The 27,054-nt window shown below is 40.3% G+C and overlaps 1 protein-coding gene across 5 annotated transcripts in view; it reads right to left on the bottom strand.

Moving 5' to 3' along the window:
- The window catches only part of LOC105202380, an 85,780-nt gene that overhangs the window by 48,179 nt on the left and 10,547 nt on the right, over positions 1-27,054 (bottom strand). For 4 of the 5 annotated variants that reach the window (XM_026131980.2, XM_039458258.1, XM_011170864.3 and 1 more), the window contains exon 2: positions 2,697-2,729. The gene's annotated coding sequence lies outside the window, so the exon portion shown is untranslated. Of the gene's footprint in view, positions 1-2,696; positions 2,730-15,064; positions 16,809-27,054 lie in introns of those variants that run through there. The other variant, XM_039458257.1, reaches the window with a different exon arrangement.

Here is a 27,054-nt window from a genome sequence, read left to right as displayed (position 1 = left end):
AGTCTGCAGTTTTAAAATTTCATTAATGTTTAGCTTAGCTCGTACAGTCAAAACATGCGTAAAAATGCTAATTCTCATTTTCTATTTTCTTTCCGTTTCCATTGCTCTCTTCTGGATGACAAGGAGATATTTGTATCGCTACGAGATTTCTACTCGTTTCGCACGCGCGCAAGGTGGATACACGGTCAGTTTCACGCGGAGTATGAAAAAGCTCGATATATACCGGCCGGCCGTGTGTGGTGGAGCGTGTAATTTCGCACGGAGACTCATCGCGACCGCCTCGTCTCCACCGTATGACAAATCGCCGTGGTAGATTCCTCCACTTGCGACCGCGAATTACGTTCCGCACTAGAATTCAGTTTGACTTCTTCCTGTATGTCTATGTCAGATCAAAGATAATTCACAGGCTACTTGATTTTTTTATGAGCCAATTGATATATGCTTACATGCACTCGGCACGAGAACGACGTAATTCAGGAGGCTTGCGTAAAGAAATGTAATGTAGAAGAATTGCTGATACACCGAACAATTCGAGTAGGATGTAGTGTTATATAACAGAAGCAAGGCATAAAAAATACTTAACGTTGATTATAAAATACTATTGTATGTACCGATGGTATAATTATTGAGAGTTATTCGAACACGGGAGGGAAAAAAATCGTTTTCAATTTCAAATTTCGTTCCTTACTTAAATTTAACTGATTAAATCAGCGAGGGATGATGCAATTCATCATTTTCATACCGTGCACGTAACGCGCAGTACGCATATGAAGCGAAACTTTTTACAGTAATTAAACAGTAATTTTTTAATGATCGCAGCGCAATTCGCGGCGATCGGTCGAGGACCGGAAGTCGGCCTCTCGTAATCAAAGAAAATGTTCATCGCGCGGACACGGGGTGGTGATTTCAAGCGGCAACAGCACACGCCTCGGAAGGCCCTTCTCCAGCAGGAAACCGCGTGGTATTTCATGCAAAAGTCATCCTCGCGGCCGGTGCGGCGCGCGGCGTTCCGTTTCTGCACCCACGGTCGTGCCGCGTGGGCCGGCTGTTCGTCGCGTCATTAAAAAGTGAAAGCAACGTCGCCGAGTAACTTTGGTAACGGACCGTTCGTTCGGGACGTTACGACGTCCCCCGTCGCGATGGATCGGACTTTCGCCTCGAGACGCATAGATAATTAATAGGATCCTACAATTTTATGTAACGCGATAGACATTTGCATTACGCCATAAGAGATGTCCCGGAACGGTCGCGCGTCGTTCGCGCTTACTTTCGTACGAAGAGACGCATGGCGAATCCCTGGCGAAAGCCTGCTCATGGCCTTTAACATTCATAGCTACATAGTTCAGAGCCTGCTGCGGGCTGCCGCGTTGAAATAAACGTCGTTCTAATTTGCCGCTAATTATTAATCCCCATTTCGTCGAGGAATAATTTCCAGTTGCGCGATCCAATTAGTGTCTCTAAGCTTGTAGTTCCTGCAGTTTCGTCTCTCAATTCTCTTTCCCTCTTCGCCGACCATTCTTACTCCGCTCCGTCCATCTATATCGTGTCCGTGGTAGCAACGGGCCGCTCGTTTTCTCCACGGTAGTGCGGCCGGCCTACGTGATGCACGCGCGGTGCAGCGCGGTGCGGCGCATCGAGCCGCGCGTTCTCCTCGCATTGTACATACGTGCACGCGGGCGCATTTGTATCTCGTGACTCTCGCCATGCGCGCGCGTGCACGCGGCAAACCCGCGCTGTAACTGTACACCGTGGTCATAGATGTTAATCTGCCACATAATTGCGCCGATCTGGTCGCTTATTTATTGCCCCGGTTCCGCCAGAGCGGCCGCGCTCGTTCGCGCACTTTTCAGCGTTCCGCCGCGGTTATTGCTACGAATAGCCAATAATCGACGACGGTCCTCGGTGGTAGCGCGCTTTCACGCCGCAGTTTCCACTTATTTAGGATCAAAAGGATCGTCGTCGGGTCGTAGCCTTTCCGCGGCCTTTGCGTAGTCGTGGATCTAATCGCTCGAGTGCATGGGTGACTGTCATTGTGCGATTCAACGTCAAATCAAGCCGGAGACGAGTCCTCGAGGAAGACTCGACTAGCCCCCAAATGTTCGATCGTGACGAATCACGGCGACCTTGTTCAATGTTCTTGTCTATGCGGATTATACGAAGTGATAAACGAGACTTTGCCCGATTGATTGATCAAAATCGCAGAAGAAGAAAGAAGGTGAGGAAAGTGAGGATCACCTTCTCTTGGGAGAAATATATTTTAAAATAAGAAACCGTGTTGTATCTACTCGTACATATTATAAAAAGGTTAAAGAATGAAATACAATGAAAATACTTTATTTTCAATAAATTAAATTTAGTATGAGCATGTTCTTACCATTAATCATTTTACAATGAACTATTTACGACAAATGAATTTGTTATATTTCAAATGACAATCAAAAATTCATGATTATTTTCAGCTCATCAAGTGTAATTTGCTCTTACATTTTTAATATTGCAAATATACAATCGATATTCCAAATTATGTAATCAATAACACGGACTCCAGATTGTCTAATTACTGAATCTGGATTAATTGTTGATTTTCGTCTGACTTAATTTTCGATATCTATCAACTCGTGAATATTTCGACTCACGAATTTTACGTCTAATATTACGAAAATTCGGGCATACACGTAATAAGTAAACTCACTCACCAAGTTGCATCGGCATCCTGCTACATGCAGTACCTGTAACAATTTTTATATAATTATTATATGATTAATTCAATAATTACATTTTACATAATGACAAATTATTTTATTCTGAGGACAACTGGTCCTGTTTTTAAGAAGGCACATACACCTAGACAAGGTCTTAACTTTTTTTGTGAAAAAATAAAGATAGATGAGTCGTATTAATTCCATTGTAAAAATTACCTGTTTCTCTATTTGATATTTAAATTATATTCAAAAGTAATACAAAATGGCGTCACTATTTAAATCGTTTTATGCAATTTTATTTTTTCTAGACACTAAAAACTACTGCTTAAACGGGATTATTTTTACTACTTTTGTCAAGCCAAAACATAAGTATAATAAAATTTTACAGCAAAAAACCAGTTGCCATTTCGTTCAAACGTAATAAAAACGGCTACGTCAAACCTATATTTCAATTTAATAAAATTCGTGTCATTTTACTTTCTGATGAGTCCTGTAGAAGCAGTAGTCACCATAAACACTGTTAAAAAAAAGCATTGCCATTTTATATTATTTTTTAGTCAAATTTAAATGTCAAGTAAAGAAAAGTAAGATATTTACAACGCAATAAACACGATTTTTCCATCTCTTTCAGTTTTTCCATAAAAAATTCACAAAAGGTCCCATTTTGACCCGTCTACGTGTACAAACACCCTGAAGGTAAAGTTAAATGATTGTTTTTGTCCTCGAATATTCAAAGAGAAAAAAAGAGAGAAAAATGATTAAAATACCAAAGTAACATATAATTAAAAGTAATGAGTTACTCCTCTCCTCCTCACAAAATTAATTAGTTCTTTGCACAAATATGCTATCCTCTCGCCCAAGCCATAATAATATAATCAATTTAGATTCCAAATAAATATCTACGATTTAAATTTTGCATAGGTACAACAGCCGTACAAAATAGAATTATCAAAAATTATTAAAATTACCATATAGATTGGCAAAAAAATGAAAGAAGATAAAATAAATACACATGTACGTCTTCCTAGGTTGCAAATTAAGTTTCCTTCGTCGTCGCGAAGGATCCTTCGGTGTCCTTCACAGATATTAATGGATAATGTTCAATCTCTCGAACAAGCGGATATTGCTTTTACTCGCGGGAAACGGTGGACGAATAGCGAGAGAAAGAGAAAGAGAAATCGCTCGTTGCGAAAAAGACAGAGAGAAGGGAAGGAAGAGGTACGCGTCCGAGTTCGCACACCTGTGTACTTGGTGGATTTCTATCGCGTTACACCTTGGACACGGCTCCGCGAGTACTCGTCTTGTGTACTCGGCGAACGAGCGGAGCCTCGCGGATTTATACGCCGGCGAACGGAGCTGTCTTGACCATTAGCCTTTAAACATTTTTTTTCAGAGAGAGGCGGAAGAAACCTGTAGTTTGAACTGCCCGATCGGAGCTTAGATCTCTTGATAATTTGACGTGCGTCTTACCTCCCATGCGCATAACTTTCCAATATCATCGCGTCTTACTTAGAAACTGAGAGGCTAAACGTACAATTTTTGTTGTATATATATAATTTTTTCAGAAGTGTAACTTTTCAATTCTCGCATCTTCGTGTTTTCTATTATAAATTATAAGCGATTAAAGCAGCAGATGGGCTTGGACGAAGAAACAATATAGGCGTCAAGGACTCGGAGTCTCCTTGACGGCTCCGCGGAGCCTAGACAATTACTCTAGCGGGCAACCGTCATGGGGGCCTTAATGTCCAGAGAGACTCACACGTTATCCATACCTCTTCTTTACAGTTATGAGGAAGCGCGTCATGCGTCACGCATATTGTGCGAATTTGCACGCCTTCGCTAGTCCACTCGGCTGTCTTATTTATGCGCGTGCATAAGCGTCCGGATATTCTGTTACCGCTCCGCGGTATTCGCCATATGGTCACTGCGCACGAGACTGTTACGTTGTCACCAGGGTCGACAGGGAAGAGCATCTCTCGCTCCAGGTGCAACGGAGAGCTATCGTTACGACGGTAAAATGATACCAACGGATACTGTTATGAATTACATGATAATGAGCTATAAGAGCATCAGAACGCCCAATGATAGTCACAAATCAATCAAAAATTTAATATACTTTGTCCATAATTCATTTTCTAAGAAATTAATATTATAAACGAAATCCTAACATGACTGACGAGTGTATCAACACATTTAAAGAATGAGAATGGTCGAAGTACACTGATCAAAAGTAGATCTCAGTATTCAATACTAATTTTTTGCACGGAAAGGACAATGTTGCTGAAACACAGATCTAAAAATAATTACGTTGAACCATTAAAAAAATTGATATTGGATGTTTAAACTGATTGCTGCTGTCAAAACTTTTTAATCATCATGCTTGAACCTCTCTTATTTTGATAGTCCAACATAAAATTATTTTCTAGTCTGTATCTAGCTCATTTGTAGATACTACAGTAAAATTGTTCTTTTCGTGTAGATGAATTTACCAACATTTACAAGATTCCTCAAACTGCGCGCCGCATACTTGCCGGACTTAAAATGCAGTTTTCAAGAAGAAAATTAAATCGATTTAACAATTTTGATGCTGTCTCCTTATCCCAAAAATTATAAAGAATTTATTATTGCAAAGAATATTATCATTTTTCTTTCTTCTCATATTCAAAGGAATAAAGATTTGAGAAGATTGATCGCGTAATGTGAAGAAATTGAATTTAGATTTAATTTTGCGAGTTCCTAGAAAAGATTTATAGATCGCTATTGTATTAAATACTTTGATTGCTGCAGTTAGATTCATAAAAGTGCTGCAGGACGGGTTATCTACCTCCCCGTTTCGCCGCAAAGATCGTGCCTCCAACTCGTTTCCGTCAGATTTTCGTGCGAGAGAGGTAAACCGCAACCGAACCGTAAATGCTGCCGCACCACTCGCGATCTTTTCCGCCACTCGTCACTCCGCTCTTAAAGCGGACCTATTTGTCGCAAGGACACCCACGGCCGCGAACAGCCTTGACTTTTACATACCTGCACGCCGCCGCGCCAACGCCGCGTCGCCCGGATGGAGAAAGCGCATATTTACAGATGCTGCGCGTTTCACGCAGTCACTTAGAATGCAATTTTCGTGGCAAAAACGTCGCGCCTTCGTAATCTGTATTCGAATCCATCTTCGCGTCTCACACGCACGGAATATGCTACAGACTCCGTGCGACGAGTCTAACTCGATTACCGTTGCATACTTACGAAATGACTAACGACTACGATCTAAAGTTAGATTCCTGATCTTTATCGCGAAGGAAAGCCGCGAAATTATCGCTGTGTGAAACATCAATAATTATCGACGGCGTGTTACACGCACGCGATTGCATAAGTGAAGTGTGTGAAAAATCAAAATTATACACAGAGAGAAAACATTAATAAACTTTAATGAATACTTATTTGAATAATTGCGATAAAATATTTGTTAAATATAAATAAATATTTATTAAGCGCAAGAATGATTCATTTAACTGTCACTTTGTTATTAAGTAAATATTTATGTACCGTAGGTAAATATTTCATTGCAGCTACTCAAACAAGTATTTATTAAAATTCAGTATTTTTTTTTTCTCAGTGCACATTTCGCACGTACGCTGCATGAAGAAGCGCCAGCCCCTAAAATCGCAGCTTATAGGGGCGAGATACGACGCACGCTCCTCGAGCAGGCAATTTTTTCCGTAGGAAAAGCGCGTCCGCGAGGAGTTAAGTCGGTGCGCGGACGCGTCTGTCCGCGTTAAATCCCTTAATACATTACATCGTAAAGCCTTTTTTTTTCACTCGCCGTGGGCGAACCGTTACGTAACGCGACGTCATTGATATTAATGCGGATAATCCGGGCGGAATTATTAATTGGCATTATGAAAATTTACACGTCGCACGGGGATTAAGCGGTCTCTCGCGCCGCGAGCGCGTAGCCACCGTAAACTCCGCGACAGCTTTATTCGCGCGAGCAGGCCGCAATCTTTCGGTGCACCGCGTGCACCGCGTGCACCGCGGCGACAAACGTGTAATCCGACGTGCGGAATTATGCCGCGGCGCAGTTGCGCCTCCCCTAGAGCGCCTCGCGTGACCATTGTGCCAGGCGTAAATAATTTTAACGGATCTAATCCGATGATAATGAAATATGGCGTATCGGGAGACCGTGGCGCGAGAGAACCGCGGCGGCCGGCGCGCCGTTAATCGCGTTTGCGCGCGAGCAGCGCGTCCTCGCGGTATCGACGTTTGTATTGAATAACGGTTGATTCGACCTGGCAGCGCGCAAGAAATATCGTTACGTATTAGAGCAATGTACGTGCCAAATCGCGAATAGTCCCCGGCAATTCCGATCGAAGAAATGCTGGTTTTACGGGACGAATGTTTGTCGAGGATAGACTAGAATTATTTTGTTCCGTTACCTTTATTCAATAAAGCAAAAGGTGGTGTTATCTCGAGCTTCAGGCCGGCCGCGGTCTCTGTCGAATTGTCGAGGCTACGACTCATCTCGGAAAAATTTACCGTATTTTACTGTCTTTGATAATTAAACCCTGCACCGATCGGAACTTCGATTCTCATCAAGCATTTCAAATTGAACTTAAGTGACACGCCACGTTGCGTGCCACGCTCAACATCATTAGTCTCCAATGTTCTCTAATCTGTTTTCCTGCTGTCGACCGGATAGGCACGCACCTTGCAAAATCTAGGAACTCGTTCCGAGATGATAAAAAGTGATATTTTAATTTAAAAAAAAAACAGACTATTACGTAAAAATTGTAATTAGAGAGCTTTCACGTGTGTATAAGTAACGATAGACTTTCACATTAATCCTGTACAGATTAATTCCGCGCAGACTTAAAAAAAGTTGACGACGCCGCGAGGTATTTCCTGTCATTGGCATACCGATATATATACATAGAGAGATCACAAGCCCGAAGCAAATTGAGAGAAACAAATATGCGCTCGGGGAGAAAACCGCGAGGGGGGCAAGACGCCGGATGCTTGCGGGAGAGGTTTCACCGGAACCAGAGCCGGTCCAGTTCCTACCGAGAACGGAAGCTAGTCGAAACGAAACGCGCGCCATAGACGGATGTGTCTTGAGTGAGCGACGGGGCGCGCGTGTGAGTGACCGCTCGTACGTTCACACGCGGGTTCTCGCGTGGCAAGAACTTTCCAAGCGAGGCCGCCGCAACGCGTGCCACAAACCGCGACTGCGTTACGTTCGCGGGGGCCTGCCTGCATCACGAGCGTCGACCTCGCTGGAAGATTAAACGATTTAGATTCTTGATATTTTTCTCTTCTTCAACGATTTGATTAAAGGATTTAAACCTAATCTTGTTCATTCAAAATAAATATGATGACTTGCAGCGAGGAATCATTTGAGATAAGTGTATATTAGTCCTAGAGTGCTGCTCATATTTTTCTGACGTTAATGCTACTCTGAGTGAAAATTCATTCACGATAAATAATTTTTTAACGCTTTTTTATGTCTACATTATGCGTTGCAAGACGATGGAATAATTAAATTAACATTTTAATGTAAAGAAATGAGTTTTAATATTTAACAATTTTATTAATTGTAACCCATTAGTTTTAGAAGACTTCTGTGAACTTTTAAAATGTTTGTAACTCCAGTTTAATAATCAAAATTATTAGACCGTAATTGGTACGTAGGAGTAAAAAAATTTTCCAATAATTTAATCAGCGATGGGATAAGCTATCTGGAAAAAGATATAAAGATTGAATGAGGTGGTAAAAGAGATAAGTAATCCCTGTCCTTTTACTGATAAGTATTCAACTAATAAATGATTTTGTCTATCATCCGTGTTAAGTAGAATAAATTACTATAATTATTTAAATGACATATAATTATATATCGATTTATTCTAGTTAAAATTATGTGACAGATGTTTACTTTCACTGTCACGGTCGCAAAAGTTGTCGCAAGTTTCACTAAAAATTGCTGAAATTGCTGAAAGGATTTCTCTATCCGTATCAAATAGTTTATTAATTCATAAAAATAAATTCATTCGCAAAAAACATAATACGTATTGCAAACTATTATGAATAGAAAAAAGTTAACACTACTTTAAGTATTGAGCTTGAAATTACATATCATAAAAAAGCGTATTGCAGATCTGACACTGTCTACAACTACAGACATATTGAAGAGGCAAATAGGCGGAACCACGAGCTTCTGTCTAGCGCTGCTATTTCGTAGCAAATACTTAAATTGGCTCTTGCGTGAAAATTCACCAGAACAGCATTCTAGAGTTAATCAACTGGAACTCCAATAATCACTTTAGTAAAAAAGATATTATTTATCAATGCCATTAAAGCTCAGTTAATCATCCTTCCATCCAAGTAACCCGCAACTCTCGAGGAGGTGACTTTCTCGTCTCGATCATATTCGATATCATTTTTGTCTCGAAACATTATTTGGACACTCCTTCGTTTCTTTCATTTGGACACTCCTCCGTTGGTTCGCACGTATCTCACACGCACGCATCGCGCTTAACCGTATTCACATATTCAGAAAGTAATTCGTTCGGCCGACGAGAAAGTCCTTCAGCCGGTTCGATTAAGCCTTAATAGTATCGACACTCCGCCGAGGCTTTCCTCTTAATTGTGACCCAGATCACCGATACCCGGAGGGCACTTCGAGCTAAAAGAGTGGTCGCTGACGGCTAGCAAGTACAAAAAAAGCGAAAAGCAAAAATGCCCGCGATCGTTCCGCAGAAAAATCTGTCTCGATTTCGGCGGCAATCAATTGACATGCAAACTGTTAAGTATCAGCGGCTGCACTGAGAAAAAGAAGTTTGATAACAGCTACCAAACATTGAGTGAAATAATGCCAATGAAATATTCCTAAATATTTAAAAAAGTAAAATTATTTTTGGTTACATTATGTTAACCAAATAATCAACATTTGTTAACTATTACTAATCTTTTTTTCAACGTGCTACATCGACAGTAAAGTCGATAAATTAGAGTCGTGTGAATTATTGTGAAAGAGAGATGTCTGTGCAGGACTTGCTCCATGAGAGAAGTATGCAACGGGACATCTAAGTGACACCTTGTAAAAAAAAAAAGAAAATGTAATAAGGTTTGTGAAGAAACGCTGAAAAAGGATTTAGAAATAATAATCAAGATATGGTGAGATAAATTCAATTTAACGTTTAGTTAGTAACATTTAGTAATTATGTTAATAGTAATCAAATAACAGTAGTTATTAAACAGTTACTAAACGTTTACTAAATATTACCTACTAAATATTTGATTAATTGAAATTGTTTCGTCGAAGCTTAATAACTATCATTTAAGCCTGATTATTATTAATCTATTTTTAATGAACATTAACACAATTGACTTATTGCCTCGGCGCAGGTAATAATTTCAAGATCGTTGCATCCGAATAATAATAAAAAATTATCTCCGTGAAACTCGACGCAATAACGGAACGGTATGATAAGCAGTAGTGGCGATCGATAGATACACGATAATCGTCGAAGCACTCAGACGAGATACTCAACGCAAACGTTCGCGTCACGCAACTCTATCGTGGAAAATTACATTGTTTTGCTTGCCCGTTCAACATAATAAGATTCAGTTTTAAAACATTGATTCAATCGATTTAAAATCGATTGAAAGTAACTTTCTCTAAAATTCACTTCAAATTAGATAAAAAAGCTGTGGGATTATTTCATGAAATTAATAATTATATTATCAATCCAAAAGCGATTTTCAATCGCTTATAAAGTTAATGCCTCAGCATTTGCCTGATGCGTTTATTGCGCGAGCAATCGCGTGTTAATCGAGAAACATCAATGCCGCTCGCTCGTTTTTATTCCGTTTCTCTCTCCCTGCGGCGATGCATCTCGCCGGTGCATCTCACACAAAGTGCGCATAGCACCGACGACGGCGCGACGGGCCGAGGGGGCCGACCGACCAACATCGACGAATCGTTTTCGCGACATTCGAAAGTCGTCGCGCAGCTTTTCTTTCCGCCTTCCCGTTGCCTTCCGTTTTCCCTCCATTCACGGCGCTCGACGACGTTCTCTCTCTCCTCTCTCCCGAGAGAAGGTAAGCGCCGCGATTATCTCTCGTCTCGCCGAGACGAAAATTGACCGGTATTTCCTTTCGGGGAAAGGTCTGAGAACAATACGGGGCAATCTAGAATACGACGTGCTATTAAGACTCGTTTGCGAATATTTGTTTCGCAATAAAGCAGCAATAACGTGCGTGCGTACGTACATACGCAAAAAAAAACTTTCCTCGAGAGATGCGCAAGAGATCTTTTTCATTGCGCGACAATTATATTCACCTAACACAAAAATTGCTACAGTATTATATTCGTTTAATGACCGCATCAATATGCCCATGTAAAAAGCGTGTTTCGCGCACGGAGATTAATCGAGTACACGATCGACATTCGGCGGAGCTGCAAACAAGCCGCCCGCGACGTTGAGAAAGCGCGATCGATCGATCGATTGATCTATGGCCTCGCGAGTGATGTATGTGACGCTTCTAAGCGAGAGACGAATCAATGTGTTTCTTTTTTTTTATCAAGAGGGTGTATAACGGCGAACTAACCAAAAGGATCTCAATTACGTAACTCTAAAAATTCCTTCTCGGCACTCCTGTTGAGGAAAATTCGCGCGGCTTAATTCGCATTAAACGAATTGTACATATCCGTAGAGATGAAACGAGCCGCGGTAAATCTCACGTGGAAATATCGCGTTTTCATTTCCTCTTCCGAAGAAATAAAACTAGCCACTCTGACAAATAACCGTTCGGAATTTATCCGCGGTTGGTGAAACCGGGCATCTCACTCGTGCCCCCCTAGGCGATAAAGTATAATTTCTCGTTCGCGGCGAGAGACAGATATTTATTTATTGCGCTTGCAATTTAACTGTACACCTTGCCTTCTCGCGATCGGCTGGACTTGCGTGCATACCGTTACCTTAATTAACACCACGTCTCGCCGCAGTTATTACAGTAAACAGTCGTACATCGTCATTCTCATGCGCATATTAATTCCCAGAATAATAAATCTGGTGCTCTCTTCGCGGTTCCCACTTCCCCAACTTACATCGATAACGCAATCGAGCGTGTCCGCGTATCACGGGGCCCGCCGGCATTTTTCGCGCGCGGCTAACTATAAAGCATCGGCGAACTTTCCTTAAACTCTTGCGTTATAAACCGTTACTCTATAAAACAAGTCTGTGATATGTAGGAATGAATGTTCTCGACATTTACCCATTACACCAGAGTACAGTTTTATTTCATTCGATTTAATTTTTGTTAAATATATTTTCTCTTCAGAGATTAATCTTACTAGATTTGAGATAAAAAAGAGATTTTGCATATATATGTATACTCACGTACGCTGAAACTAAATGGTTATCACTATAATTTAATTACCATTCACAGTCATTTTCAATGCCAACCGCAGAGTGCTATATATTTATAATTGTTTTAATCATGCAAATTATTGTTACTATTACTATGTAAATGATAAGTGAATGTTAAAATATAGTTACATTCACCGTGATCGTGATTGCATTTGCTACATAAAAATATTCATTTTATTTTTATGTAGCAAATGCAATCACGATCAAAATATTCATTTTATCTCGATATTTTAATGCTTTAATGTATGAAATTATCATAATTTATAACACAATTTTTTTCATTATAGTTTTACAGTTATTAGAAATATAAATATAAAGTTATTATCACTAAAGTTATAGCAATAATAACTATAAAACTTTGAATGTTTAATTATAATTATTTTACCATAAAATTATAGCCACAAATACTAAACACTTTTCTCTCAGTGTACACACACTAAATTTCATACACTTTAAAAATTTACATTGTAATTATTTTGCTTATATAAAATAGGCATCCGGCAGAAAAACAAAATTTTATATAAGCATAAATATTTTTTTGTTTATATAAAATATTGTTTTCATGAGATTTTGCCAAAAAATTAAAGTGCAAGCAATGGAGTGTCAATACTGCTACAACATCTCGATTTGTAAAGCACTTACGTGTTCCGCGGGATGGAGAAAAATAGTTGAGTAATTTTTACCTTGCAAGACTAGCAAAAATATTCTGTCTATTTTTATCGAATTTATGACAAACTTGCTCGGAAGTAAAAATACCGAAAGTGTAAAAAGTACATTATAATTATATAATATATGTATATATCCATTCAAGTGATTATTACGTTACAGTAAAATAAACCATATTATTCTCAAGGCTGTTGGTACAAACAACTTTACAACTTGTAAATTTTATTGTGCACTAAAGTAAATTTTGCCAACGCTAAGGCAAAAAATACTCGTTGAAAATGAATTCTATTCAAATGTATGGTGATTTTGATTTACACGTATTATTTCAATACAATAGCATAAATTTTATTTTATGAAATGTAAAAGTACCTTACAGTATGCCTACATTATTGAAAATCGACAGCAGAATTTAATGTAATTCGGAACGGAAGCAAATTTAAAACGTTTGACGTACATTTAATGTAAATTTAATGTTGCCAAAAGTGCAATGCTTTTCAGTTATAGATACATTAAACTTAACGTATGACTTAAAAATACTACATTGAATTTTATGATGTTTTTAAGAGCGTACATAATAATCGCCAATTTGCAGACAAGTAGAGCAAATTCTACATAAGCGAGCACCTGCCCCTGCCAGTTCCATAAAACTTACTAGAATTCTGGCGCATATTATTTAACATTTTTCTCCGTGTAAATCATCGCGCTCCACGTTCGCGACCGCGCCGAAGGTGTTACACGGTTGATGTCGAGGATACAGGAAAGGGAAGAGTAAACACACGGCGAACACGCCGCCGACAATGCCGCGCGCGAATCGTTCTCAAGGAAGTCGCCGGGCCTGCCGTGAGAGCACGGCTCGTTAATTAAAACCTAAACCCGAGCGAAAGCCTGCTCGCGCGAGGGCGCGAATTAGCGATCCGTCAGTCGCGACGCGCCGCTTCGTCGCGTCTCGCGCTACGGAGATTGCTGCTCGAAAGTATTGTACGCTCGTCCGTGCGAGAAGAAGATAATCCTCTTATCACGTGGAACCGAGAATAGATCTCGGTGCATGCGGACGCGCGCGCGAGAGCGAGAAAGACATATTTCGTTTTAATTAATAAAATTACACATTTTCCTAATGTAGTTCACGTTGACGTTCCTCAAATAACGTAACAATAATTAATTTAACTTTCAATTAGCAAGCGGCATGTTTTTTGTACACGACGCGACGATCCAGGTTTCCCGCGCTACCGCCCTCCATGTAATCAAGATAATTCCGTGTTTGTCTTGATCTTTATTTTCGCGTTAATAATAGAGTATAAAAATTACAGATTCGCCCTGGCGCAGGTGAGTGCAAGTGCATTCTTGCACTACGCCTCTGATCGTTACGGGTCGACTCTTCCTCGCGCGGCGGCGAAATTAAAGTGAAAATCCCCTATGGCGGGGCGTCTTCGGCTTTCTCGTCGTAAATTGTGTAACAGTGCCGGTAAGCGCTTTACGCCCGGTCCTGGACAGGAAATCTCATTTTTATTACCCGGTGTAATTAACGACGCTTCTGCCGCGCGCGCTTGACCGTCCTCGTCGTTTCGCGCCCAAACGACCAGCGCCACTACTGTAATCGCTCCCTCTTTCGGCTGAGCAATCAATGAACCAATTTTCGATAAGAAAGGGAAAGATAACAATCGCCATCGACTTTAATGTCGGTTCTCCTCTTCCGGTACAATTTTAAATGTATCATATCAGAGCGGTACGATAATACCCTTTGTGAATATATAAATTAACTTTAATATTCGCAAATAAATGCTTTGCTTCAAAAACCGGAGAAAGCAAGAGAAAGCACAGCCATTATAGGAATTACGTATTAAGCATAAATTATAATTATTATCCGTACAAATTCCGCGCAGAGAGATAATTCGTGTGATTCACGAGGAAGAAAAAAAAAGATAACGGCTCCGTGTCACCAAGGCGATACCGCGATGACAATATTCCTTCGGTAAATTACGGTGCGCCAATAATGTTGGTATAAACAGCAAAATTACCGTGTGAAGACATCGACGAGTGCAAACGCTTTACTTAAAGTCAATGTTGCAATATCGGGTACTAACGTGGAATGTTGAAAAACTCTGTTAGGAAATTATCACCAATAATTTTATATTCTCTCTCTCTCTCTCTCTCTCTATTTTATCTCTAACGTCTACGGTTATCTTAATTTATTCGGTGATAATTGCTCGTTAAGGCTGCGCGTTGAAAAAAATCGGATTAACGTACGCGCACTTGAAATCAAACGGAACCGGGAGATACCTGCGTTTTCTTCGCTGCTGCAACACGTCGATCGGCATACTTGCTCGGTTAGTCGCGCAAAACGGTACCGCGGTCGCATGCAGTCGTTGTAACGTTTCCGGGACAAAATGGCACTGCGAATTTCTCCAGATCAATCAGTATGACCAGCGCATTCCCTCTCATCCCTCCTCTTCCTCCTCCTTCTTCTCCTCCGTCGTCCCGTGATCGCGTCCTAATGCATCTAGAGTATTTTTCCTGTACGGAAGTAAGACACGTGCGTGCACTCTCATTATGTAATCTGCGACTTTTTCGCAACCTTCCTCGATAACCGTAACTAAGGATCGTGAGCATGACTCGGGACGAGGCAAGAAAGAGCCTGTATTCACGCAATTCCACTTAACAATCATTCTTTATTGACTCTCATCGATTCATAATTTTATTTTATATAGTGATTTCTAGACGTGTAAAACTCATTGCCGATGCGTTTTAATCATTTGAAGTATAAAATGTGATATAAAACGAGAATCTCCGTGTCTCTCGAAGTCTAGAAACGCAAGTATGTTAATGGAATCCTCACAATTCTCTGGTTAGGCATCGCGAGGTTAATAGTGGACAATTGACGTCTGTTTTCCAAAGGGGCTTAATAAGCGAGTCATTATTATTGTTATTCTAATGGGACGGCAAAGCTGCTCATAAAGACGAACGTGTTCCGCATCTTTAAGGCAAGTTTTATGTACAGATATGCAATTTGGTGCGCCGTCTGTATCCCAGAAAGGATCGAGAAGCGGACAACTGCTATTCGTGCTGCAAGAACGTATCGTAAGCGATAACGGTGCCTCTCTGTTCGACATACTACGACCAGGTTCAGGTGTACGACAGATATACAGGCTAATCCAAGAAAGATACGTTCCAGCAGCAAAAATTTACTTTTCATTTACTTTTCATTTACTTTTCCCCGGTAGAATTTCAATTAGTGTTTTTAAGTGCGAAATTTTATTCTATTTACAAATGTAAAAAAATGTAGACGCATTCGAAAATATGTATGGATAACGGCGATACATTGAGATATCAGAACATTGACGTTCCCTCAACGCGTCTTCCGAGCGTTGAAATCTCCAGCGCGTGCAGCGTCGAGTTCCCGCATTGAAATCTCCGCAATTTATTCGCTATGAATTGTGTACGCGAGATTTCAGGAAATAAGTGACAGTAATGTACGTTCCATCGTTAATAAATTTTAGAATGCGCCGAGTGAAAAGGCCCTCGAGTCCAACGCGGTGAATTAAATGCCTTCTTGACTGTATAATTAGCGGTATACTGCCGGAATACCGAGGCAGCTCGATCGCAGGCCAAGGATACGGTCTCACGGGATTCGATACAATTCAACCCGACCCACCTCACTTTCGTTTTCCTCGGCTTATCGCTCACGAGCCAACGACGCGTGTGTACACTCCAGTTAGCGTTTGTGTTTCGAATACGTACGCGCGAGTATATTTGCACTGCGTGTGGAAGTGTAGCCTGTATCCTTTCCCTCTTTTCAAATGTGAGGAACAAGACGGGAGAAACTTTAGCATTTGACGAATTGGAATTCCAAAGTGAAGCGTTTTTAAATGGAAAATAACGATACAAGTGCAAAAGAAAATAAGAGTGTCGTTATGTCAAATACTTTCGATGTAAGTTGATTTGTACTTAAATTTAATGCAGCGAAAAAGTGTATAATCAATCATATACAGATTAAAACGCTTACTTTTTTCTTTATTTTGTTATTGCCAGAATAAAAATTAGAAAATTAAGAATATTATAGAATAAATATGGTACAAAAAATAAAATTAAATAAATTGTAAAAATGCAAATAAGTCTCAAGTTCTCGAATTCATGTTTCAAAATGGATATTGTACTAAACGTTTTCGTCAAAATAAAATTGTCAAGCAATTACTTGTATCAATATAATTCACAATAAAATAATAAAATAACGGACTGTTGTTAAATTTGTTTTCGTCGACCTCTCCAATCCCTTCCTGCATTTCCGTCTCCGCTTCAGTCCTTAGGCGTGTTTAGCAACATCGAGCGGCGTTTTGCGTGCGATCGCTCACGCATCGGGGGAGCACTCACTTTCGCTTTGTTCGTTCGGTACGACCTCCGCATGTCGGCGGCGCATTCCGCGAATGGCACGAGAGGACCTGTGCAGAGTATACGAGCGCGGCGGCGAGTCGAGCAATCGACGCCGCTCATAGCCGCGCGCCGTGTGATGTGAACGATCGTAATCTTCGGCGCGCAAGTACGCCTCCATTGTAATTGCGATATTAGGTGTAATCTCTCTTGCGTAACGTTGTTCCTTGTATGTAGGACGAGCAAACAATAGTATGGGTATCGAATGAATGCGATTTAATGCTTCGAAGATATCCACACTTTGTGTACGATCGCGTAAAGTAGAGCTAGATTTTTCTTCGAGAGATATCTCTCCTTTTCTAGATTCAACGAACCCAAACTCAGAAAACAGTCTGCCAATTTAAACGATTGAACATTTTATATCGCTTTTAAATGTAACTTTGATTTAACGTACTAGTCTACTGATTATATAAAAAAATAAAAGTATGCGGATATCTAAAAATTTAGCTACTCTCTAAAATCTTTGGAGTGGAATCCCATTCTAAAAGTGTGAAAATCCTGCCAGTCTTGATAAAGAGTGGCAGGATTTTCACACTTTTAGAGTGGAATTTCACTCTTTTAGATGAAATTCCACTCCAAAAAATTTAGAGAGTAGATACAGATCAGAAAATAATTTTATGCTAAATTTTATGCTATCAAAATAATTACGTAGGAGGTTCAAGAATGATAATACTGATGCAAAAGTTTTGACATCAGCAATCTAGCAATCAGCTCAAACGTCCAATATAAATTTTTTAATGGTTCCACATATTTATTTTAAAATCTGTATTTCAGCATAATTGTCTTTTCCGTGTATCATTCACTCAGTATAATTAAATTCTCATCAAAATTCTTTTTTTTACAAACAATTGAGAAGTGACAATTTTTTAGTTACATTATTGTTGTGACAAATAATGTATATTTTTTTTTCGTGCAAGAATCTATAGTGAATTATGCAATGCAAGTCACAACTTGTGAAAAATAAAATACAAAGAGTTATCAGTATTCGAAATGAGTTTCGTATTCTTTTCATAGACTGCAGAAAAATTTACGTTAAATAAAAAATGGCAAAAGAGAAAAAAGGAGTAAGATGCAATTGTGATGCATTATCATGAAAGCTGAGCCGTGCTCATGGGTGAGTTATTAATTCCCATTACGTCGTATATAGTATTAATTTAATACAACGATTCTTTTTAATGAAAGTGCCCATGAATGAAGAGTCCATTTGAAATACTAGATGCTGGTACGTCTACCGTAATTGCAATATTAGATGTAATTTCTCTTGCGTAACGTTATTCCTCATGTAGGACGCGCAAATAACGATAATGCCATAGATAAGCGTAATTCAATGATTTATGAATGCTTTTGTCTCTTCTGGTAATATTTTGATTATTTTGTTTCAACCAATCATTATTTCAGCCGTATTTTGCGTTAGATAGATCTTACACTTTCTATTTTAACTTAATATCTTTATAACTAAAAGCAATATATTTACATGTCCCTCGAGACGTCAAAGAATGACATGAATGATGGAAATGGTGTCTTATCGAACAACCGTAGTATCCAATCGTATACTATCGCAATCTTATAACACCTCGAAAGGTTAAAGCATCAATACGAATGTATCGATACCCCGTAATAACGTCGGCATCTCTAGAAAGAACGCGGCTCACTTTCGCTCGGCCCGGGTCCGACGCATACCGCGCGATTGGCGCGAGAGAACCTGCATGCGGGAAACGATCGGCAGAAAGAGAAAAAGAGAGGAAGGGAGAATGGATCGGGTGGTCGTAACACCACTGTTCGAGGCGCGATCGAAGTCGCGCAAAGAGGACGACAACGACAACGATGGCAACAAGGGAGAATACAACATCGGTGAACCGGTCCCGATTTTCGCGTAGGTAAAGTCAACCGGCACGCGAGCACTGGTACCCGAAAAGGCGCATTCGCGAGAAAATAAGAAATCGCAACGCACGAGAAAACGACCATCGATCGAGAGATCAGCTAGCAACAACAAGATAAAAAAAGAAAGAAAGAGAGAGAGAGAAAGAGCGAGTCTTGGCAATTCGCGTTACGCACGATGCTCACGATAATTTCGCGCGAGTCACCTCGTCGACTCGACGAGCGGTGAGTTTGTTCATCGAGGAAGAAACGCGTTTCCGCTTTTTCCGACTAATGTGGTTATCGCGAGGAATTTCATACGGAAAAACGGCAGAAAAGAGGAGATTTGCGCATTTGTTTCAAGTAAAATAGAAAATGATTTGCTCCATTTGGGTGAATGCTCTCTGTTGTTATAGTTTGTAAAATTATGAATTACGGATAATCTTTGGGCATTTTTTGTATCTAAAAGAATACGTAACGCGATGCAGAATCACAAAAAATATACCTTTTTTTTACGTTTTACCTTTTTACCATAATTAGACGTTATGACTTGAGATACAGTAATTTTTATGTCCTGACAACATGGTTTGTATTTTTTCCGATACACGGTAAGCGACTATAACAACTGCACGCAACGAATTTAATCAAAATTGTAATCAAAACGTTTGGATATTGGATTTGGATATAAATAAATGTTGATTAAGTTGTAACATGCAATAAGATCCAACACATGGCTTATTAGCTCCTTTTATTAAGTTATTGAATTTGCTTCCTGTGATCTTAGTTGTAAGTTTATACGTTCTTTATCGTTCTGTATGGCACGAGACTTATTCTCGTAATTTTATTTTCTAATAAATGAAATAAAAAGTCTATCAAGACTTTCATGCGTTTATTTGTCTTGTACCTTATTACAATATAATACCGTTCGATGATGTTTTTCAACGGCAACTGAACTATCGAGATTCGATCTAGAGAATTAAACTTCGAATAAAAAAAAGTTCACAATCAATCTCTAACAATAGTAACATACAAGATTTGACAGGCTTATCTGGAGCTGCATGGTCAAAGATCTATAGACTGTAAATCAGTAAGATGTCAGTAGGAGTCATTATGCAAGTATACAATAGAGTCGCCAGGTGTAATGTAGGAAGCTGTTCCGTCACGGAATATGCGTTAACCAACATACTACCTCACTAATTTTGCCTTCGACTGAATCAAAATAGACGTCTTGTCTTGTAGCTTTCAATTGCGAAACTTTTGTTATTGAGGTTGTAATATTCACTCAGATTCAAATACCGATATCTTATACAGTTATAATTCCTTATAATGTGTAATCGATAAGGAATTATAATTCTCTCTATTATTTCGATATAATTGAAGTAATTAAATTATTTCATCATATCTACATACACGCTCAAAAACCTGCTATTAACTATAGGTATTACCTTATATCTCAATTTTTTTTATCTATTACAGATGTAACAATTGCAGTCGAACGAGCTTATCTGGAGCTCGTTCGATTCCCCGGGTCAATCGATTGTAAATAGCATAAGATATCATTAAGAGTCATTACGGATACAACCGGAACCTCAGGCACATATACCAGTGTCTACAGTCATAATTACAAATAATCCATCACCGTCTCGATATAATTGGAGTAATCAATTTATCCCTGCGTGTGCGATCCTTAACTCCGGGAGAGCCATAAATCTAGATATTATCTCACATTTCGTACGTGAAAAATCTATCACGAATTTAAGAGCGCGAAATCGAAACGAGCTTATCCCGCTCCCAGGTCAATCGATTGTAAATCGGTAAGATGTCATTACGAGTCATTATACGGACGGTGCATCGTGCGGCGGTGGCGGCGTTGAGCCGGGCTACGTTAGGAGAATCCGCGCGAGGTGGAATCCGCTGCCGGTGCGGAGGAATCTCGGACTTTATAGCCAACGGCGGTCATTAAGATCACTTATAGGCTCGGATATCTCGATGGACTACGCGGAACGAGGAGCCGATGGTGGCTCGCGCGCGCGCGAGAAAGAAAGAGAAAGAGAGAAAGAGAAAGAGAGAGAGAGCCCATGGGAGTCCGGGTACGTGTGCGCGGAAGGTGCCCGGGCACCGCCTAGCCACCGTTCTTCCTCCCTATCCCTCCTCTCTTTCTCGCTTCGCCGATTTAAAGTGGTGTACGAACAGCCCTCCGGCCACGTTCTTCGTCGACGCGTCGATCTATAGATCAGAGGGAATAACTCTTCCTTCCCTGTGCTCGTCGCTCTCGCTCTTCCTCTTCCCTCGCGTAGATACGCTCGCGTAAAATAGGTTCTAAAATTGATCGCAATTGCTAAAGTCTACCGCGTCTAACTCTCTCTCTCTCTCTCTCTCTCTCTCTCTCTCTCTCTCTCTCTCTCTCTCTCTCTCTCTCTCTCGTTTTAGCAAGTGCATTACGATTGGCAAAAATGCGAGCGGGTAGAAAATTGGTGGCAAATGGCGCTTCCTCCTTTCCTTATAACTTTTCTTACCCCGAGAACTGTAAAATAAAGCGAAAATCGATCAGGCTGAACTCAACTGCGCCTAGATTGTCTGACTCTAAAGTAAGAGTGGCAGGCCAATTGATGACCATTTACGTTCATCCCCCTTATTACTATTGCTATCGTAGAAAGTGGAGAGAGGAGGGTAAAGCAATTTATTCTTTTCCGATCGTCATTTTAACGCATGCTACAACCGCAGAGTCCAACTATTAGATACTTTCGAGAAGATTCGCATTTCTTCAATACAATCTAGGAGCCGCATTTCTCGGCTGAAGATTAGCTTCATTAAACATATAATTTGTAGATCGCAAGACTACAGGTGCACAGAAGGTCACGTACAATCCCTTGCCATTACAATCCGTGATTACTATCACCGATCAGACTTCTGATGGCCAGGATCGAAGCGTAATTTCTAAGGAATCACGGACGATTCATCATGCGCCGGTTTTCGGCTCGTTGCTCCCCATGATTACTTTCGCTGACACACATTCCCATACGTATTAGCCGCCGAGACGGGACGGGAGAGAAGAACAAAAGAGGCGACGTGACGAAGGGGGGAGGAATCGAATATCGTCGAATGTGTATACGAGTAAATGTGCCGCGCCGCGGCGATCAGCTATGCCGAACACGTGGAGCGTGTTGCCGGAGAGAACGTGTGCGTTTTATACTTACGGCGCACGAGCCCGTACGAAAGGAGCCATCGTCGAGATTAGGATCCGACCAAAACACATTACGTGCGATCGCCCCGAGCCGGAGGCACAATAGGCGCCGTACAACGCCGGCTACGTGTGCGCAACGACGTGGCTCCTCGCTCGCGGGTATATAGAGAGGTGATCTGATAGAGGAACGCGCCGCGCCGCGCCGCGCCGCGCGTACACGTGCGGAGCACTCACTTTCTACCTTTGTGCGCGAGAACGTCTCGCTGTAATTTGTGAACGCATCTCGCATATTTATGGACACCGTAAAATGGAACTGTTCCGCGCGCGCGGCGACCGTACTTGAGGGGAATGAATCATCCGGCGGATACAGAAAGGAGACGTGAGCCAAAGGGATCAAGAACTGGAGAACCCTTCTTATGCGAATCTTTTATCAACGGGAAGTCTCGGTCCATGCGCCGCTGCGCTTACGATGCGGCCGATGCGCGGCACTTTGTTATACTAGGGGGAGCGTAAACGAATAAAAAAAAAAATCTTAATTTTAATAACGCGAAGGTGGATAAAGTTATAACACGATTTCTCGAATAATTGCTGCGTAAAGAGAAAATAATCACCGAGCTCAGAGCGCGAACACTCGCGCGCGCGCGCGCGCGGGTTAGGCACGCATGCACGCGGATGCGCTCTTCTCCCTCCTTGTTCTTCTCCTCCTCCTCTTTCTCGCAGCTATTTGCTCGTAGCGCTCACGGGCCGTTTCAGCCCGTGTGTTACGTGCTGGGATATGCACATATAATTACGCCTGTATACACGCGTAAGTTTTCTTCGACCCGCAGGAGCGATAATCATTTCTGCCGCGCGGCCGAGGCACTTTTACGCCGCGATCGCGGCGGCGCGGCGCGGCGCGGCGTGGCGCAGCGCGCAACGAGCCACGTTTCCGCGCGATTGCATCTATCTGCCGACGAACACGCTCACGAAAGTATCCATACACCCAGGACCATTAGTCCCTCCGCGTCTCCCTTTCCGCGTTTGCCCGCCGTTTCATCCCCCCCCCCCCTTCTTCTCCTTCGTCCGTAACGTTGCCCTTTTACCCAGCTTCCTCGCGGCTTCCTTGTTCCACGGCCGATCGCAGCCGCGCGCCGATCGATTCGGTGAAATAACTACGAATAAATGTCGATGCAAAAGGCGCGTCCGACGTAGGCGCGCCGGCAGCGCGTAATGCATTTATTTTTACTGCATACGCATACTCTGCGTGTACGCGCGAGGAGAGAATACGTGAGCCAGCCCCCATACTATCCGAGTATTAAATTCTACCAAGAAAATTATTCGTGAAACATATCGGGGAGGGAAATTGGTCTTCAACTTTTGAACGACTGAATGAAATTGAAGACGGTGAGCGAACGTCGGTTCTACCTCGAGTCGAGGGCACTCTCGCTAAGAGATAATATCGATTGAAACTCTAGCTGAGAGAAAACAATCGGCGGTGATGAGACACGGTGTGCAATTGACACGGAGCGACCGTCAATTTTCCGGTTCATAAAAAAGGAGATCGAATTCTGTGGAGCGAAAAATTGGCGCGACCAGTCGCGACCGCGCTGTGAATTACAATGTGCGCAACGTGCTCTTTTAGTAATCATTCAATTGCACAGGATTAATGACGGTGCGTTACGTATCGAATTAATAAAGCTGTTACGCATCGACGATAAGTCACCTGGCTCGGTGAGATTTCTTCCGTCGAAAAAGCATCGCCGAGTTGAGTCGTTTATCGAGAGGAAGAGACCGAACGGCACGTTAACGTTCGATTCTTCGGCCGTTTATTCCGTCGATGGGACGTGACGAGTTTGGAATAATTGCAGGGAGACGAGGGGTACGCTTGTGCTTGTGTATTTTTACGCACGCCAAATTCGCAGTCGGCGCGCACACGCTACAGTGCGAAGTTATTACATTCGCATCGGCACGATGTCGGGAGCATGCCAATTGGTCATCCGGTTGAAACGAGCGACAATTAACGCACGAATTACTGGCTATATGCATTGAAATTCATTACAGTCTCTTTACTGTCGTGTAGCACTGTCATTTCCTAACAACTAAAAGATATATGTAAGAAATGATATATCAATAATATAATCACTATTGTTTCAACTATGCAATTTGCAGAAGAAAATCATGCAAATTTTATTTTTGTTTTACAAGAATTCAATTTAGCAAATTTTATATAGAAAAAAAAACGCTATACAAACTATGGAATTTATTTTGTTAATTATCTAAGCAGACTATATTTTTATGACACAGAAAAAAAATTAATATCAAATCAACAATTCATTGTTTCATATATCAGCAACAATATAAAATCTTCTTGGAAAAATTTATAATCTTAAACAAACATAATTTGCTTAAACGAAGAAAATTTTTCTCTTTGTTTAAGATCATAAATTTTTCCAAGAAGGTTTATATTCTTGCTTATATATGAAACAACGAATTGTTGACTTGATACTAAAATTTTTTTCTGTGTATTAATACTTTCCGAGAAATACAAGAGAAGTGGGCCAGGATTGACGACATTCCTCTATATATATATATATATATATATAAAAGAAATAAAATTCAAAAGAAATAAAACAGATATGCGCATAGAGTGTTCTAAAGCAGAGAAAATTTATATTCTACGAATAGCAGTCTTCTAAAGCCTTCTCTTCTCGCTTTAAAGATCGCAAACAAAAGATCTCCTATAAACTCTTTTCGTTCTAACATTTTATTGTACGATGAATATTTTTTTTTTTTCCCCTCTTTTGAATGAAATTCAACGCTATTCACAGGGAACAAACGGAAATGAAATAGAGCTGAAATGCGCGCGACGTTGATGAGGCCAAAAGGACGCGGCCGCTCTCGCACGCGGGCGTTTGCTCGCGCGCGCGCGCGCGCGCGTGCGTTACGCAACCGCATCGAGACCATAATGTCCGGCCTTGCAAAAAGGGGCCCGCTGGAATGCAGATCCTTTCAAAGGATAATCATTTCTCGGGAATACACACGGCACTACCGCTATTCAGGGTTCGATGAATATTGCATGGAAACCGTTCGAGCCGCGCGCCGGTGTTTAACGCTCGCGAACGACCGAGACACACGTCAAATATTAATCCTTAGAAATACTCGGCTTTCTTCGCTCCCACGTGCATCATCGCACGGGTTATTTTACGATCGATCGTAAACGAAATGCGTAGTTTAAATCGGGGAATTCCGCGAGCCGCGCGTGCTATTCTCACAAATTTGAGACAACTCGCCGCTACTTTCAGTTGCAAAATAAACCTTAGCAAAGAAAATATATCTCTTCAAAATTATTTTTTTAAATATAAATGTCGCAAGAGTAAAAAATATATTTCTACTTGTTACTGAAAAAAAGAAAAAAAATTGTTAAATATAAATGTTGCAATAAACGTGCAATGAAGAAAATATATATTTCTACCCGTTACTAAAAAAAAAAGAAGGAAAGACTGATTAAAAATCATTTGAAGAAATAAATTCCTGAAAGAAAATATTAAAGTCTAGTCGTAGAGCTATGCGATTTAATCTCGTCTTAAATTATTTCTCTAGCGAAGTGAATACGAATACGTAAGGCGAAAGGGAACTACTCGTGTAATTTCGTTTTGAATAACCGCTCGTGCTCGGTCCCGGCCCATTGGGAAACCACGCGATGTAAAGAAGGAAGAAGGGACCGACGCGGGCGGCGGGAAATGAGTTTTACCCTCTTACGTGGCACGAGAGCGCGAAGCGCGCTCGTTCTTACGTGTCGCGCAATTTCCCTCGCGGCACGGATCCTTTTAACATATCCGCCTTTCCATCGCCGACGCCGTGCGATCAAATATGAGCGAAACCGCGGCTGGTTACACATCGGCATTTTTATTTACGTAAATCAAACGCATCGTACCTCTTCGCCTTGTCCGACTTTCTCCTACGTAAATATTATGTACTACACGTATATTGGCAAATTGAGATAATATAAATGTTAAACACAAATTTATAAAGCTGTCAATCATCAAAAAAGTGTCCAAATTTTCAAAAATGCTGATACATAATACAACCTTTTTTTATATGGACTTTTCATAATTTTGTATTTCGTAATATTTTATATAATTATATTTAAAAGTTGTATATGTGCATTGAGAAAAAAAAGTCATTAACTTGGCTAAATTTTTCAACTCGGTTAAATTTTTATAGTTCAAGTATTTATACATTTGACTTTTAAAATCTTTAGTTTAAGCAATTATATATTTAACTTAAGTATAACATATATATTTGACTACACATATTTTTTTATTTTAATAAAGCTTGTACATTAGTTGCTAATTGAATTCATTACATGTATTAAAAAAAACGTATTAATAATAAAACGACAAACTATAAGTATAATATATAATGTACATATTCATTATTATAATGAATTCTAGTAGTTTAATAACTCAAATTATTCTTTAATAAAACCTAAATTATTATGATAATCAAATTCATCAATGGATCAATTTTAATGAATTTTTCATTAGTACAATAAATACTTTACTTGCGTTTATATACAGTTTCGGTTTAGTGCATTTACCGGTTACCATATTCACAGTTTTTGTTCTTTGAAATAAAAAAAATTACTGAAAGTACTTTGAACATTGTAGAACATAAAAATGCAGCGATCTTATAAAGATTTCAATTATAACATATTTTTTAAAAGTGAAAGTAAACATCTTTGAAAAATAAGTTTCGCTCAAAAAATCATCACTTATAATTTTTTTGATAGAAAATTGAAAAGAGATATAAATATAGAGCTTCA

The sequence above is a fragment of the Solenopsis invicta genome, chromosome 16 (assembly GCF_016802725.1).
Source record: "Solenopsis invicta isolate M01_SB chromosome 16, UNIL_Sinv_3.0, whole genome shotgun sequence".
Taxonomy (NCBI): Eukaryota; Metazoa; Arthropoda; class Insecta; order Hymenoptera; family Formicidae; genus Solenopsis; species Solenopsis invicta.
This window is presented reverse-complemented; position numbering and strand designations above follow the sequence as displayed.